Source organism: Symphalangus syndactylus, chromosome 9, assembly GCF_028878055.3.
Source record: "Symphalangus syndactylus isolate Jambi chromosome 9, NHGRI_mSymSyn1-v2.1_pri, whole genome shotgun sequence".
Lineage (NCBI taxonomy): Eukaryota > Metazoa > Chordata > Mammalia > Primates > Hylobatidae > Symphalangus > Symphalangus syndactylus.
In genome coordinates, this window is record NC_072431.2 from 128619429 (window position 1) to 128639051 (window position 19623).

Here is a 19623-nt window from a genome sequence, read left to right on the forward strand (position 1 = left end):
TCACCAAATATGTGATCTCCCTACTGGCATACATAAAGGCTACATTTACCTGCGTCCTATGTAGTTATGTTGGGGTAATGTGATGCAGTTCTGTCCAAAGTTATGTTGGCCAAATTAATGCATATCATGTACAAGCACATACTTGAAAACCATGCTTCATACTTGACATTCTATTATCTTGTCCACATAGATCTTGAAAGCCTTATGATGAAGATGCCAGATGTATCAGATGGAAGCATACTGGATTCCTGAGTCTCCAGTTGGAAGAAAGCTTTCTGACACACACTGTAATATCAGTAAAAATAAGCAACAATTATATTAAGTCACTGGCATCAGGAGGTGCTTGCTACAACAGTTAGTTAATACTAACAGCAGTAATGCAAACAGTGTGGTTTTTAAGAGGAAGACATCAAGTTTTTTTTTTTAATGCAGTAAATTCCAAAGTCAGAAGCTGAAGTCAGAACTAGTAAGATATATACATAAAAGAAAAAGGAGTACAGTGAGTGTCCATGACCTTTTCTGGTGGCTAACCTTGAACAACATGTATTTCATCTTTATATTTACATGATTTTCATTTAGTGAGAAATAAGATGTTGCATCTGCTCACAAATAGATAGCCTCCTGGGGAGTATACTTCTCCCATGGGTGTGTACTCTGAGAATACAAAACTTACAATAGAACGTGACCGGAATTGATGTCAGCAGATTCCTTTATATGTTCCAGCAAAATATTGTACATGTAAAGAAAGAAGTAATGTAAAATATGAATCAAGTTTCATAAGAGTACTTTTTTCCACACAAAGCATCAATTTTATCCTGCAGTATACAGTTATAAAATCTTTATTCTAACAGGAAGGAAATAAACCAATGTATATAATATAATGTTATTTACATACATTGTGGCATGTAAGGATCACAAAAGCCTTATGCTATATTATTCCCACTGAGAAGAAACAATAGGTCACAGAGGTTAAATAATTTACTCAAGATTACATAATTTGTAAGAAAGTGTTAAAACCAACTTAGTCTGAATTTCAAACTCAGTTTCAAATTATCGCTTTTCTCTGTTAGCGTCAAGCAATATTTTAAATTCACTAACTGGTGATAACATTTTACTTTACATGTGGATTAAAGCCACTGCCTATATTTTGTCCATGATTTTTTTTGAATTTAGATGGTAAGATTGTAGGTGCAAGAGATAAGTTCCCTTTAGTTTTTCTAATTATGAAAGACATTAGTAGATGCTAAGCTTTATCTTTATTGAATTATAGAGCAGAATAGTCAGAATACTGATATTCACATGAATCATTAATATTTGATTCTGAGAATTGGTGCAAGAATTTCAAGTTTGACATAAAATTTTAATCACTTACTGACTGCATGACTATTTTAAAATGAACGATTTTATTTGCCAATTACATATTTACCACATATATCCTGCGTTGTTTTTTGTTCTATAATAAAATCTTCCCTGTTATTTACTAGCTTCTAATACCTAGTAGCTGCATATCTAGTTTCTTTTTGTTTGGAAGTACTTGATGCCCAGGGATACTTGAAGCCAATTCTCTTTTCCCCAGTAATGGGAGACAGCAAAAACCTGGAAAAACAAAGCCCCAGATATTCATTCTAAATGATTCCTACTTCTCTCCTACGATACTTTAGCCAGAGTAGGGAAAAAGTAGAATAAGTGGACTCATTGGTGTGTTGTTTCTTTTCACTACAAGTACATTGAGTAAATAGCTAAATGTGTGTAGGAGGAGGAAGAGGAAGTAGAAACAAAACACCTAGAGTATCCTCCAACAAAGTAAGTCCCTGATGAATTGTTGGCTGATCACGTTTTCCTCCTGTCTTTCAAAAAAAGGAGATCCCTAGAAAACATATTTTCACAAACAAAGCTATTCTTTTTTCTTCCTGGATGTAATATTTTTCTTACTGATGTTAAATATAAAGCTTCAATTGTATTTTATACTGTCAAATCAAATATTATGGTATATTAGTATATTTGCATAGCCCAGCAGAAAAGCACTGCTCTTTACATATGTACCTTCTTGTCAAAAGCAAATATTTATAGAATGACAAGGCTGAAGGTGACAGTACATTTGACAGTTTTTCCTATGGAAATCACAAATAATGAAGCTTCATCATTGATGCTTAGTAAACAGGAGAACAAAGCTTTCCTGTTACGAGAATTATCTTTAAAATTTCTCTTTGAGTAGGCATAGAGCAGTGCGTCATAGGACAGCAATGTTAGGTCTCATCATTCTGCTCAGAAACCTTGAATGGCTTCAGAGTAAAGTGCTAGCTTTTTAGCATATCATATTCCTTTAAGACCTAGACTTCTTTTTCTCCACACTCAGCCCTAACTTCTTTATCCATTACTTGTTTCTACAGTGATAATGGGAATAGCTGCCAATCTGTAAACCCAAAGCATAGTTGAATAATACTGTGCCAAAGCTTAATCTAAAATGCACAGTCTCAGCCCCATTTCTTAGCTTAAATCTGGATTAGACTAAGTAAGGTTATTGTGGAAAAATAAATTTCTTACCTAATAAGAGAGTGACTATGACCAGCTGCACTTTCCTCATTTTAACTAGCAGAATCTGAAAATTGACAGCACAAGAATATTTCAGTCCTGTATAAAATCAAGGCTCTATAATATATATAAAACTCATATTTCAAAAGTAGCTACTTATCACTAGATTTCTCTTACAACATTGAAGTTATTCTTTCAAAAATATAATTTCCAAATATGCATTCTTGGAAATTAAAATTCAATGAATTCTTAATTTCATGTATTTCTATTTTTTGAAATTAAAGTTCTAATAATGTTTATGATTTTCTTCCCTCAATCATTTGTAATTGTTTGATATGAAACTCTCATATAATAGCTGTTCAGGTATTTTGGTTCAATTATTCCCCCAGATGACATCATCAGCCCTAACTAGCTGAAAAAAATTATTTCTCAGTCACGGTAAGCTTAAGTACAAAATATTATAAGAACAAAATTTGTTTCCAATTAAGAAATAAAAAACTTCTGGAAGAAAATTGTGTGTGTGTGTGTGTGTGTGTATGTGTGTGTGTTCTAGTGTGTCTGTGTGTGTGTTTTACTTAAAGGAACTTTTTACAAGCCTCATATTTGAGGAGTTCTTTGTGCAACTTAATGACTCACAGTTAACTCCAAGGAATTAGATGCTATTATATCTTTTGTGTGAATAAGATTTATAGTGCTTGAGTATAGTTGTAGTTAATTATGATATATATAGATTTGTAGATTATCTCTGGCTTTTTTTCTTAAAAGAGATAATATTAGTTTCTGTTTTTAAATTAACCTATATTTCTGAACAGAGTTTGTAGGCTTTTGCAACTATACATTTTATAGAGTTTAGAAACTCTTTGACATAAAACTTTTTGACATCGCCTTAAAAACAAAGCATATAAGAGAAAATTATTGTTTTTCCATACAAAAGTAAGAGCCTTTTTATCGTTAAGGTGTTGATTTCATCTGTTTCCCAGAAGATGAATTGGCTGGCTCACTTCTGAACAATGGGTAACTTTAGCTCATAAACTGTAAGAAACATTAAACTACCTATTTTTCTTTACATTGGCTTCTTGGAAATGTTGATCAAAATCTGCACTTTATACATTGAGTAAGGAGTTATCACCCCACTGTAAAGAGTTCATGTGTTATATCACAAATGGTCACACAACCATCATCGTTTGGGACTAATGTAAGGTGTTATGGAACACCCAAAAATTTAATTGGACCTTGAAGAAATGATGGGCTCTAAGAAATAAAGATAAAATAAAAAGTGTTTCAAGCAGCAAAAAATGGTAATGAACGATGTGTTAGATTTCTTAAAACTCTCTTTGCGAACTATTTTTTTTCATCAAGTACTAAGTAAAGGGCAGAGTCTCACATTATTTTTGACGTGAAAAATTTGGGGTCATAGTTACTTATACACTGGTGTGATTTGACTGTGTTCCAACCCAAACCTCATTTTGAACTGTAGTTCTCATAATTCCTACTTGTCATAGGAGGGTCCCGATGGGAGGTAATTGAATCATGGGGGCTGTCACCTCCATGCTGTTCTTGTGATAGTAAGTTCTCATGAGATCTGATGGTTTTATATGGGGCTTTCCCCCACTTCACTCTGCACTTTTCCTTGCTCTTGCCATGTGAAGAAGGGCATGTTTGCTTCCACCTCTGTCATGATTGTAAGTTTCCTGAGGCCTCCCAAGCCCTGTGGAACTGAGTCAATTAAACTTCTTTCCTTTATAAATGACCCAGTCTAGGGTATGTTTTTATTATCAGCATGAGAACGGACTAATACATACACAAAGCAGTGTTTTAAGAAGATTAATCAGGTAACAATGTTCAAAATAATTTCAAAATTTAAGAGCAAGCTGAGAGTCAGACTACTTTTTAAATAATTAAATAATCTAAGCATAAAACTATGATGATATAATGATGACATACAAAATGATAGCAGAAACAGAGATCAACACAGTGATTCAAGATGCAATTTAAAGAATTGGAAGAACTTGGTGACTCATTCACTGTGGGCTGCAAGTTTTAGCCTAAATGTCTAGGCAAATTGTTATTTTAACAGAAGACAGGAGGTTAAAGTGAAAAATATATGGACAAGACAGCTTGTTAGAAAATAAATTTTTAACAAGTGGTGAAAATGTTGTCAGAATATTAAAGCTGTAGATGTTTCCAAAAATGATAACAAAAACACTTGATAATATTGGTGTACGGATAATCAAAGCTTTATAAGACTCATTACCTTATATGGCCTTAAGTATTTATCTAGCTCTTTAATTTTTGAATTTAAGGTTAGGTACATGCCTCCCAATTTCAGGCCCTGTTTATATGTGTACAGGATATAGAAATTGAATTAAATTAAACGATAATTTAAAATACTGTAATTTTGCTTAAATATCTCACTTTTCCCTTATATATTACTTCTCCTCAAAATATCTTAAGTATTGTCCTTTCTAATTTCTCTTCCTTTAAAATATTGTGTTCTGGAGCAAATTTTCAGAACTTTCCAGACTGGCAAAAGAAACTACCATCAGAGTGAACAGGCAATCTACAGAATGGGAGAAAATTTTTGCAACCTACTCATCTGACAAAGGGCTAATATCCAGAATCTACAATGAACTCAAACAAATTTACAAGAAAAAAACAAACAACCCCATCAAAAAGTGGGAAAGGACATGAACAGATACTTCTCAAAAGAAGACATTTAGGCAGCCAAAAAACACATGAAGAAATGCTCATCATCACTGGCCATCAGAGAAATGCAAATCAAAACCACAGTGAGATACCATCTCACACCAGTTAGAATGGCCATCATTAAAAAATCAGGAAACAACAGATGCTGGAGAGGATGTGGAGAAATAGGAACACTTTTACACTGTTGGTGGGACTGTAAACTAGTTCAACCATTGTGGAAGTCAGTGTGGCGATTCCTCAGGGATCTAGAACTAGAAATACCATTTGACCCAGCCATCCCATTACTGGGTATATACCCAAAGGACTATAAATCATGCTGCTATAAAGACACATGCACACATATGTTTATTGCGGCACTATTCACAATAGCAAAGAGTTGGAACCAACCCAAATGTCCAACAGCGATAGACTGGATTAAGAAAATGTGGCACATATACACCATGGAATACTATGCAGCCATAAAAAATGATGAGTTCGTGTCCTTTGTAGGGACATGGATGAAACTGGAAAACATCATTCTCAGTAAACGATCGCAAGAACAAAAAACCAAACACCATATGTTCTCACTCATAGGTGGGAATTGAACAATGAGAACTCATGGACACAGGAAGGGGAACATCACGCTCCGGGGACTGTTGTGGGGTGGGGGGAGAGGGGAGGGACAGCATTAGGAGATACACCTAATGCTAAATGACGAGTTAATGGGTGCAGGAAATCAACATGGCACATGGATACATATGTAACAAACCTGCACATTGTGCACATGTACCCTAAAACCCTAAAGTATAATAAAAAAAAAAAAAAAAAAAAAGAACTTTCCAGACTGAAGAGCTTGCAGTTCATATTAAGGGAAATACTTATAATCTCCTGGGTTACTAAACAAACTTCTTGCACTCATAATTCTTAGAAGACATGTGTTCCTTCCATTTATCAATTTTTGATGCCATGAGTTCTTTAGGTAAATAGGGCTTTTTGAAGAAAATTTGGCAAATATAAAAATATACAAAGAAGATAAAATTTTCATCATGGCCACAACCGTGCTTGGAAATATTTTTGAATTTTTTTTATTTGTGTGAATGTAGTTGTGTTTGTATATGTGCAAACTGGAGTTTTGCAGTGTAGATTATTTTGTGTACTCATATTTTCAATTAAACTTGTAAATTTGTTATATTTAAGCTAATAATCCTTGAAGACATGATTTATAACTGTGGCTTAAATAGCCATGTTACTCAGTTTCCCTCCTCCATTTATATTTCTTTTCTAAGGCTGCTTCTATAGCATCTATTGAGAAGACACCAGATGAAGTCACCTAGAAACCCTGGTGGCTCTTGATTTGACCAGAAAGTAGATAATAACCAAAACTGCAAAAGTGGGCCAATTTCCTTCCTTCCTTCCTTCCTTCCTTCCTTCCTTCCTTCCTCCCTCCCTTCCTTTTTTTTTTTTTTTTCTCTTTCGAGACAGAGTCTCACTCTTTCACCCAGGCTGGAGTGCAGTGGCATGACTATAGCTCATTGTAGTCTTTAACTCCTGGGCTTAAGGAATCCTCCCTTCTCAGCCTCCCCAGTAGCTGGGACTACAGGCACATGTCACCACACCCAGCTAATTTTTTAAAAACATTTTGTACAGACGATCTCTCACTATTTTGCCCAGGCTACAGCTTGCTTCTTTATTGCATGCATAAAAATAAATGTAAAAAAAAAGATAAAATTGCTCTACATTGAGACAAAAATGAATAAACTAGAGAGAAAAAATGAATGAATAAGTTCTGGATGAGAGAGAGAGGCGAGCAGACAGAGATTAAATAGAGAGAGAGAATCACGGAGTCAATGTAAACTTAGTGTTTCCTGTGATATTTCCAAATCCTGTTTCTCATTTTTCCTGTTACCTTGAGGTATCTAAGACATCTTGTTAGGGTTGACAGATTTAGCAAATATAAGTACAGGGCATCCAGTTGCATTTGAAATTTAGATAAACAATCAATCGAGTGTTTAGCATAAATATAGCATAATAGTGCAATATTTGGGACAAGTTATGGTAGAAAATTATTCGTTGTTTATTTGAAATAACTATGGGGCATCCTGCATTTTGACAACTCTTCTCCTGGTATCCTTCCTAAAAGGCAATTCTTACTTTAGCCGGAGGTCCCTTAAGAGGTTCTCTTTAAGGAGACAAACTGTTGGTGCAACTGCAGCACACATTTCACTGTATGTTTACACCTGGTTTCTTGAACTACAATATTTCACAATCATTATAAACTTTTGATTCTTCCACTGGCTAATTTCTGCAGTCTCCTTGGTTCCAAGATAATAACCACCTCACAATTTTTTCTTCTTTATATAATGGCCTTTTTAAGAAAAGCCCCCAAACTTCCATCTATTTCTTGTCATTTTCTATAGGTCATAATTCTGTGGTCTTCTAGTCCTTCTTTTGAAAAATATTTCTTAACAATATACGTGATACTTGTTATAACTTAACATGAAGAGAAGTAAACAGGATGTTAAAAACTTGAAGGTAAATGTTTCGTTTATTTTAAGAAATGTATTTTTTTCTTACTATTTTCTCCTCAGCACCTGCTTGACTTCTCACAGTTCTCGGTATGTTAAGAATGTGGGCATTTTTTTACTGAACAGGTGGTATTTGCTTTAATGTTGAAATAAAAAATAAAAGACTTTGCTACATTTCTTTAGGTTTTTCTTATAATGTGTTCATATGCCCTGACTCTTTAACTATTGACATTCATGAAGTCAAGATGCAAAATTTTTAATCTATGCTTGGAATTCTGTATAAATTTAGGGAAAGGCATGCCACCAACTGGTTTCACTGGTAGGTGACTGGTGAAATCGAGCCTTGAACCTCGCTTTGTGATGAAAGACATGCACTTTCTGTGTTTCTCTTAACTACATGAGAGCAAGGGGCTCTCAACAACGATTGTAGATTGTGCATATGGCACCTAAATAGAAAGCATGCTACAGTCTTGAGTGTTTTGAAATGTTCTCTGGTAATATATGACATAAATAACATGGATGTGAAACTATTACATTTTATTTTATTTTATTTTTATTTTTTATTTTTGAGACGGAGTCTCGCTCTGTCGCCCAGGCTGGAGTGCAGTGGCGCAATCTCGGCTCACTGCAAGCTCCGCCACCGGGGTTCACGCCATTCTCCTGCCTCAACCTCTCCGAGTAGCTGCGACTACAGGCACCAGCCACCATGCCCGGCTAATTTTTTTTTGTATTTTTAGTAGAGACGGGGTTTCACCGTGGTCTCGATCTCCTGACCTCGTGATCCACCCACCTCGGCCTCCCAAAGTGCTGGGATTACAAGCGTGAGCCACCGCGCCCGGTCAAAACTTTTACATTTTAGACTGGATAATTAACTATGCTATCAATAACTTCTTTTTGGGAATACCCGTTTCAGGTGAATGTTTCTTTAAAATCATCCTGGGGTATATAACTGTCTTAAGTTGTGAGTGCCTGGGTGCCAAGAGTGGATTATTTTTTCTACTCTTTACTGCAGTGTCTTTTCAATCTAAATACATCCAGAAATGAAGAGGAAAAAAAAAGTTTCAGTTTTTCAGTTTTTTAGCATACTTTCTTAACTTCCCTTCAAATGGGTAAAGAGCGATACAGTCACAGAGAAATTAGAATGTACTAAACAGTATTTGTTCATATCTTTAACCTTGAGAATGGAAAGTAAATGTGCTCTTTTGCTCCCTCTAAACAAACATGCAATACTTATATTCATATATATGTACATACACATCTGTTATATATTTATATATTTATCCAAGAAGTGCATTTGACCACTATTCTAGCTTAGGGAAAGATCCTGAGTTGGTGACATTCACTTTCATATATGTTCAGGTGTTTGGCAATTTGTGTTTTGTACAACCGTTCCACTAGATGTCCAGGACTCCACCTTTATCTCAGGCTATCAACATGGGCAAAAGTAGGATGGGGGCTGATATGGCTTGAATGTGTTGTCCTCTCCAAATCGTATGTTGACATGTAATCCCTAATGTTGGAGGTGGGGCCAACTGAGAGGTATTGGATTATGGAGGCTGATCCCTGGCTTAGTGCCATCCCCAGGCTAATGAGTAAGTATTTTCTCTGAATTTAAGTGAGATCTGGTTGTTTGAAGAGCCTATCTTATCCCTTCTCTCTCTTGTTCCTCCTCTTACCATGTGATACACTGGCTACACTTTAACTTCCGCCACTGTTGAAATCTCCCTGAGGCCTCACCAGAAGCTGAGCAGATGTTGGCACCATGCCTGTAAAGCCTGCAGAACTGTAAGCCAAATTAAGCTTATTTTCTTCATAAATTACACAGTCTCGGGTAATTGTCTAAAGGAATGCCAGAATAGACTGTCATGGTAGCTATATTAGTTTCCTATAGATACTGTAATAGGTTAGATATAAATTAGGAGATATATATATATGAATGATATTGGAAAGGTAATATCCCAAGATAAAAGCCACAAACTCAATGGCTTGAAACAATAGAAATTTATTTTCTCAAGTTCTGTAGGCCAGAAGTCCAAAAAGGTGTCCACAGGGCCACATATCCTCTGAAGGCTCTAAAGGAGAATGTGTTCCTTGCTTTTTCCATCTTCTGAGGGATGCTGGCATTCCTGGGCCCATGGCTATATCCCTTCAATCCCTGCCTTCATCCTCACAATGCCTTCTGCTCTGTGCCTGTGTTGTCTCCCTCTATCTTTCTCTTTGACTTGTCATGTTATTTAGGGTCCACCAGAATAATCCAGGATTATTCTCTCACTTAAGAGTTTTAACTAATTACATTGGCAAAGACTCTTTTCCACAATAAGGGTATCACAAGTTTAAGGGATTGGAAGGTGGGTATAGCTTTGGGAACTTTTTCTTAGCCTACCACACGGCCTAGTTAGACCTAAAGCTACAAATAAGCATCACTCTAACAAGGCAATAATATTATGTGACTTTTTGGCTGTTACCAAGGGGATCTTCGTGAGGCCACCTAGAAAGAAAACTAATGGTCTGTGACACACCCACCATATGACCATTCAGGTGAGGGCTGAATGGTTCCTGGATTCCAGCTGATGTGTTGTGCAGGAACTGGGTACTGGTGATAGAATCTACAAGACGATAGCCTGTGAATCTATGGCTACTGACTCAACTCCAGTCCACTTAAAAAAAGCTATTTGTGTCCCCCATCAACTTCTTCCTCATCATATCTCCACTTTCACTTTCTCACTTTGAGAATCTTTAAGTTGTCTTCAGAGTTAGGGGTTAGGCTTGTCTTTAGAGTTAGGGCTTAGGTCCTAATTTTTGCTCCTAGTCATCATATGTTCCTCAAACATTTATGGACCCAACTCCTGTGAGTGAGAAGTAAATCCCCTCAACCCATATTAATATATAATATTTTATAGAAACATATTCATTTCACTATATAAACAAACCCAGAGAACAGCAAACAGGTTGAATGAAAGTTACTAGTAACACAACGATTATTGCTAAACAAAGAAAAAAATCAACATATTTTGTATAATATCAACATGATTACTTCATGATAATAAATCTTCCAAAGAGGACTATAATATTTTATAAGATTATAAATTTGACAGTTTTGATGAAAATTTACTAGTGAAATAGTTAAAATAATCTGTGAGCTTTGACGATTTTGAAATGTTCCAGAATTAAATTATTTAAAATTTTAAAAGATCAATGGCGATAGATAATATACGAGAATATGGAATATGTACTGACTCAGGAAAACTATGAAATGTTCTTTTATAACTAAAACCCTATTAATTCAATTTATATTAAAAAACTTTACTAAAGCCTCTAGCTTATTATGATTAGGCATGGTTATAACAGAAAAATAAGACAAATTATGCCACATTTTGCAACAACTTTCTAAGTTCATCATGGGCTAATTTTCTGGCTCTAATTTATATTAAAAATAAGTTATATTTGTCGTATTTGAATATGGCAGCTGTGTTGTTCTTTTCTATATGTCATCCAAATAGATATCATTTAATTAGAAAAAATTTATTTAACAGGACCTTTTCTTCAATGTAATCAGGTAAGTTCAGTACACACTACGCCTGCTCAAAATAATTTCACAGTCTGTACAGAGTAGGGAGATAACTAAAACACAAATAAACATCTTTTTTTTTTTTTTTTTTTTTTTTTTTTTTGAGATGGAGTCTAACTCTGTCGCCCAGGCTGGAGTGCAGTGGCCTGTTCTCGGCTCACTGCAAGCTCTGCCTCCAGGGTTCACACCATTCTCCTGCTTCTGCCTCCTGAGTAGCTGGGACTACAGGCGCCCGCCACCACGCCCGACTAATTTTTTTTATTTTTAGTAGAGACGGGGTTTCACCATGTTAGCCAAGATGGTCTCGATCTCCTGACCTCGTGATCCTCCTGCCTCGGCCTCCCAAAGTGCTGGGATTACAGCGGTGAGCCACCATGCCCGGCCACAAATAAACGTCTTGATTTTGTTTAAGGAAGTAAGAGGAATTTATCATAAGTATACAGATATTGCCAGGCACTGTGTCTCATGCCTGTAATCCCAGCACTTTGGGAGACTAAGGCTGGCATATCACTTAAGGTTAAGAGTTTGAGACCAGCCTGGCCAATATGGTGAAACTCTGTCTCTACTCAAAATACAAAAATTAGCCAGGCTTGGTGGTGGATGCCTGTAATCTCAGCTACTCAGGAGGCTGAGGCAGGAGAATCACTTGAACCTGGGAGGCGGAGGTTGCAGTGAGCTGAGATCGTGCCAGTGCAGTCCAGCCTGGGTGACAAGAGCAAGAATCTGTCTCAAAAATAAATAAATAAATAAATGTATCTTGAAGAAACTGTGAGATATAATTTATTCCTATGTCCAAGGCTGCCCTTGCCTCCTCCACCTCTCCCTCCCTCTTTTATGACCCCATTTGGCATAGCATGGGATCCTATCACCAGCAGTAATAGTTCTATTTTTTTAATGTGCCTTACTTTCTTCATTCTCATAAACCCATTGGCAAAAACAGGTTTCATCTTTTAGTATAGATACCCAAAGGTGGAAAATGGTTCTATATCCATATGCTAATCATCAGGGAGGACCTCGGCACACTTGGTTGAGCGTCCCATCTTTGAACAAATTGAGTGTGGTTGTATGGGCAGAGCGGCATTGCTCAGACATAATAGCTCCACAATGAGCACATGGATCAAGTGGGAAAGAAGCTATACTGAACAGAAGATTGCTAGCAGACATTTTTGTATGTTTCCACCATTCTGCTCATCAGCACTAGTCCGTTAGTCTTGAACATATTTAAGTCTTGGCTTTCTTTTCAGATATGTCACATCCAATCCTTCCTTCTAAGGAGTTTTCCCTTTGGATGAGAAAACTATATAAGAAGAAAGGAGAAAAATTACTCTATTTTACATTTATTATTCAAATTAGCCCTAATATATTATAATATATTATTCTCTCTCCTTACTATATACTTTAGCTGAGTTGCTTATTTTCTTCTGCTGCACCAATGCAATAGCCATTGGACAGGGATGCCTCCTTCTGATTGAAACCTTTCTAAACACAGATACCATTACTATCTCAGATCAAATGTGGATATTTCAAGAACTCAGTCTTAAATATTTCATAGATTCTCATGTCTTATTCTAGCTGTTGCGAAATTTTCAGTTAACAATAAAGGAGAGGAATCTTTGTGAAAATATGCAAAAGCAAAATAAATCATGTAGTTTAGTAAACAGGTGACTCAGAAGTTATGATCAGAAAGATTGTAAAAGAGTGATTTGTATATGGAAAATTCTTTATCAGTAATTTCTCATGGCATTCATTACTGATAATTTGTATTATATTTAATTTATATGTATGCCCCATCTGTCCTACCAGACAGCACCTCAAGGGCAGAATCCACACAATTGACGTTGAACCATTTCGAAATTTAACATCAGGATTTGCACTAAATGGTTTTTGTCTGCTTGTTTTGTTTTTAAAGATAGTAAAGAAATAAAAGAATGGCTACTTCTTGGGAAGAGCAGGTGTAGTGGTGGGCGCCTGTAGTCCCAGCGACTCGCGAGGCTGAGGCAGGAGAATGGCCGGAACCCGGGAGGCAGAGTTTGCAGTGAGCCGAGATCGTGCCACTGCCCTCCAGCCTGGGTGACAGAATGAGACTCTGTCTCAAAAAAAAGAAAAAGAAAAGAGAAAAACCATAATGGATGAATAAAAACAGAAAATAAAATTCAAAAACAAAGTCAACTCATTGTTTTACCAACAAGCACAAAGATAATAAGCAAAGACGCATATTACTGAATCCTAAACACACCGGTAATAAAAAACTATGAGATGACTAATATAAAGAAGTGGAATAAAAGTTGCTTGGGAAAACAATAAACATCAAAATTAAATATATATGTATATAATATAAAAAATAAATCCTCTTATATATAGGAAAACCTTAAAGGCATTTATATTAGGGACAGTACATCTCTTTTTTTATGTACCCACCAACTAGAGAAAGAGGGCCAAATGTGTCTGTATATTGCTCAAAAACATATTATAAATTTGCATATGGATATGTAGCTTTTCCCATAGTTAAGTTACAGTGTGGATATTCATTAACTATGTCAATAAAATAGTTATGCTTTCATTTGTATTGGAAACTATATAATTGTCTGCATGCAGCTTTAAATTATTGCAATTGTATTTGACCCATCTCTAGTCAAAGTGTTTGAAAACACCATAGGTGACCACTTCCAGTGAAATAAGAAATACTGAAAATGGAAATCACTGGCATGCAGACACCCACATCACTTAAAGAACAAAAACAATTCAGCTATGAAATCACATAGATTACAACAAAAATGTTTGGGCAGGGTGATGACAGTCACACATTGTGTGAAATCAAGCCATTTATTTTTCATGGGGGCTGACAGATGAGACTACAAGGCAGGCAGCTAACGGAAGCAGCCACTACTGTAAAATGTTTAATAAATGCCAGAATGAACAGTTGGAGATGCAGCCACCTCTCCAAATTAGTCAAAATTACAACCATTTCCTAGTATAGTCTGAGATAAACAGAAGGAATTAGTCCACTCTGAAGCTCTCGTCCTTACCTCCAGTAACAGGGAACAGAAAGATATGGTTTGGCATACGTACTGCTAATTTTCATCTCCAACCTATAGTTCAATACCATGAGGAGTCAAAAGCAGAGTTAACCTGATTCCTTAAAAGTAGCACTGCTTTTCAAATAAGCAGCAATATAAATACTGTTAGATGTTTGCTAATACACCATAACCTTCTTATGTGAAAACTATTATTAAGAAAATACTTGTGCCTTAACAAGTTTGAAAATTTTGTTTCTCTTTTTTAATCTTCAATATGTAAGACTTTGATTGGGCAGTTGTGTATTGTTCGTTAGGTGAGCAACAGAATAAGGCTATTATACTCATTCTTTAAAAATAATTCTTTACTGAGTTATTATTAATTTCACATTTCTCCAATCCCTGGGTTCTTCTCTTCTATGCAGAACTAATATGAATTTTTGGCTTAAATATTGCAGTGATTTTGTTTCAATAAGATAGTTAAATCATTTTGAACGAATGTAGGAGGCTTAAAATTACTAAATTGTTTGATTTTGTTGCTGTTTTTAATCATCAGACATTAGTGCATATATGGGCTCCCTAATGTCAAACTTGGATTATTTTTGTGCCACATTATAAGAGCTGAGTTTGCATCTTTTACTAAATTTACTATTTAGAGAAAATAAATAAAGCAAAACCTATAATATAAAGAAGATATTTGTTTCTGGTAGTGATTCAGGGTATTTGTTTGGAGTATAAAAATAAGTAAAATAAGAGGCATATAATGACTAAATAGCAAAGTGAGATTCCATGGAAAAATATCAATCTACATCCATAAATCAAGAAAACTACACAGGCGATCTTCCCACTATTGTGCCAATTTAAATATATCTAGCAACCAAAAGAATGCTGTAGAAATCTGTCCAGTTTTTCACATGGCTCTAATAATTAAAAAAGCTCTGCTTCAGTCTGGTTGTTTGGTATGCAAAGTCCTAGCCTTAGGATACTGAAACAGTGTATTTTTTTAATGGATAATATTATATGAATTACTGGTTTTTTCCATTAATGAAAATAATTTTTATAGAAAGATTAACTTTTGACCGGGTGCAGTGGCTCACGCTTGTAATCCCAGCACTTTGGGAGGCCAAGGCGGGCGGATCACGAGGTCAGGAGATCGAGACCACGGTGAAACCCCGTCTGTACTAAAAATACAAAAAAATTAGCCGGGCGTGGTGGTGGGTGCCTGTAGTCCCAGCTACTCGGAGAGGCTGAGGCAGGAGAATGGCGTGAACCCGGGAGGTGGAGCTAGCAGTGAGCCGAGATTGCGCCACTGCACTCCAGCCTGGGCAACAGAGCGAGACTCCGTCTCAAAAAAAAAAAAAAAAAAAAAAAAAGAAAGTTTAACTTTTATTCTTTAACTATTTTTCAGTAAATACAGAAACAAGTTGTATATTGATGCCTGGCATTTGATGAAACACATGACTATTTTCTGGGACTCCAAAGACATTTAGGAGACTATCACGGGATATAATGCTGATAAGGATTATAGAGTTGGAAGCGTTAACATATGTATTCTTAGGGCAACTGCAAAAGGAGCAGCATTTAGAACTGTCATTTAGATTTAGTGTGAGATAATGGATGTAAAAGTATTTTGTAAACAGTTAATACTTGTAGAGAGTATTGTTATTTTCCAATAACATTGTAGGCCTCTCTTTTTTGTTCAGCTGTCTTATATTTTGAAGACAACTTATATTTTGTTCCAATCTCATGCAGTAGGTCATGATTAAAACTCACATAATTACGATCAGTCATCTCCTTTGTTGATGATCTGTCGGAAACCCAGACTGAAGTCTAAAGGTTAGTTCATGAATGGGCATATGACCCAACTGGGTTCATGGACAGCCAAGGGGAAGCATACTAGAGATTATGGATGAAAGTCCTTACTGTTAAAAGAAAGTTAGGAAGAAGAAATTGGTCTTAATTTGCTAGATACGCAAATGAAAGGCTTAGGAAAGCTAGAGTCATTTTTCTAGGAACATGAATAATTAAGAGGTACCCCAGAGGACCCAGAGTGGTGACCCATGCCTGTAATCCCAGCACTTTGGGAGGCTGAGGCAGGCAGACCACATGAGGTCAGTAGTTTGACACCAGCCTGGCCAACATGGTGAAACCCCTACTCTACTGGCAATACAAAAATTACCCAGGCTGGTGGCATGTGCATAGTCCCAGCTACTCTAGATGGTGATGCACGAGAATCGCTTGAACCCAGGAGGTGGAGGTTGCAATGAGCCAAAACCATGCCACTACACTCCAGCCTCGGCAACAGAGTGAGACTTCATCTAAAACATACACACACACACACACACACACACACAAACACAAAACCACAAAACAAAACAAAAACACAGAGATACCCCAGAGGAGGGAGATACCCAAACAATTAGAGAAATGAGACCACACTGGCTGAATTAAATCCAAATAAAGCCTCTTATACATCTGAATTCCAATTGTATGAGCTAATCAAGTTTCTTATTCTTAAGTCATTTTAAGTTTTCTGTAACTATTGACAAAAGCAGTCTAAGTAATCAATGCAATCCTATACAAATGTAGTGAATAAAATGCCTGAATAATATAGCCTACCACTGTAATTTTAAAATAACACTGGCCTAACAAATTTGAAATGGCCTAAAAGTATGATGACATATGCATAAACGATCAATGATTATAATAGGAAGTCCATCTCAAATGGTTTTATCTTAGCTGAAAAATAATGCAGTCAGATATTATAAAGAGATGATATAAAAAAGAGTAAGTCATTGTCACTTTAAAACTACATATGTAAATTCTAACCCTATATTTTAAATGATGTGTTAAAAGCCCCCTTTTCACCTTTAATAAATATGGTAACAAAACTATAAATATGTATATGAACACAATTATTTTCAAACTGATTTCAACATTTAAAAATAAGGTAAACCCCTCAAAAAAGCACACAAAAAAACTGACTTCAAGTTTATCTTGAATTAATACAGAATATAAATTCACTTATTAATTTCCCCTTCCAAATATTTTTATGGTTATATTGTTATGTAGTAGAGAGCATGAAAATATAATTTGCAAGGTGCAATCTGAAAAATAAAGAAAATGGCAAAAAATTACTTTAGAAATTGTATTTCTGAGATGAATATAGGTAATGAGCAGTATTTTCATTCTAAAGAAAAATTACAAAACATATTAAGTGAAAAATTACTATCATTATTTATTAGAAACATACTTGGCTAAAACATGTAATTTTATTGGCATTTCTAAAACATCTGTCATCCTCATAAAATACAATAAAATATGCTTAAACTAAATTTATCTTATTCATTTATGATTTTCCATGATATGAATTTAAAAATAATAATAATAGAACATTTTACAAATAGTGACTACATACATTTCATCTTAAAAGTGCCCTGGAAATTTATAGAATGAGGAAGAGAAACTCAGAGGGTTCTGTGACTTCTAAAATAATGTATAATTACTAAATAGTTAAGATTCCACTGAGGCTTCTAACATAATTTCTTAAACTATGGTACTTCAAACATTTAGAAAAAGAGAAATATTTGCACTTACATGATAAACTATTTAGAATGTTTTCTTTTATCAATTTTTTATAGATATAGCATATTTATAAAGTAATAATAAGTAATTAAGAATTGCATATTTTTTAAAGTCCCACGGTCACATTTGCATAAAATTTATTTCATAGATATTTAAGTGTGTACTTATCTTGCACATCCTGTGGGAATATAGTTTATCCCATTATTGTTAAAACTTTTTTTCTATATGAGATTTTGATGAATATTGTATTTCATGATTATCTAATTTAGGATTATGTTGATATATTTTACATATGGAACCATTCAAAATCAATATATGTTTTGACTTCAACCAACAGCACACCATTTTTAAAATTACTGTGTAATCAACTCAATATGTACAACCAAGATGTCTGTGTCTATTGATCATAAAAATACAGTAAAGGAGAAAGGATATTTTTTATGACGTATCTCCCTACTATTAATATCTACAGTACCAATAACCATGCAATGGATATAGTAGTGAAGGAAATTTTTTTTGTCTTCAAATAATGTTTTCACCAGTAGACACTTATGATAAACTGGGCACAAAAAGGAAGGTGTGGTCAGATTTGTCTGAGGGAGAGATTAATAATAGTATCTGAGTGTCAAAAGTTAATTAGACATTTTCTAAGCTGGCTAGAATGAGGAAGGAATTTTAATCAGAGGGAGCAACATAAATGACAATACAGATACCTACACATCCAATTAATCATGTCTATTAAGAACCCACTCAGGCTTACTCTGCTGTTTGGATAATGGAAAAGTTACATAAAGCATTGTATGTTTTTTTTTAATTTTTCCTACTGAAATTTTCTTAGGGTGACAATGAATATCAATAGTAAACTCAAAAAGAACAGATAGTTATGTGCTTTCACTTTTTTAAAAAGATTCTAAGTCATACTATAAAGGTATATATAATTACCAAATACTTAATAAGTTCTAATCATTACCACTATAATGTTTTGCCCTTCTGTTTCCATTTTTACCCAAATAAAAGAGATGATATTAAAAAAAAAGTGTTGGCTAGCATACTCTGGATTGCCTGTGCATACCACCTACATTCCACCAAAAACTGCCAGTCTCTGTGCACTGTGTAGACATGGCAACTTAGTTATTTTGGGTAAGTCATTTGTTTTATTTGCAACACATGAGCCTTCGTTTTCATGGAATAGAGAAAACCCAAATAATACTAAAGTGCTCTATAGAATATACTGGAGTCAATTTTAAAGACAATTACTTTTATTTAATACATTTGAGCTTTCAAAATTGTGTTTACTTTTTAAGCATATTTCTGAAATTTTATATTCTCAGAATACATTTCTCTCTGTATATGCAGAATTATAGAATTTCCAAAGAAGTATTACAATTTAAGAGATAATTTAAGGCAGCATACTAAGAAGGCTCATCTTTAGTAATGGAACAAGAAGGAAAACTCAGATGAATTTAAAACTTCAACTACGACTTTACGAAGACCCAAAAGAAGTGAGTTTAATCAATGCAAGGATAAGCATTCATTCCAATTACTCTAGAAATGTTTTATAAAACAAATAACTTTTCGTTTGAATTTTTTTCACATTTCAAATTCTGCATAGAACTAGAAAATACATATTCTTCTTTTGTATCTGGCCATAAAAATTATAGGATTCAAATTGTTTTTAATATTCAAAATTTTATATTTATTTGTCTCTCATAAT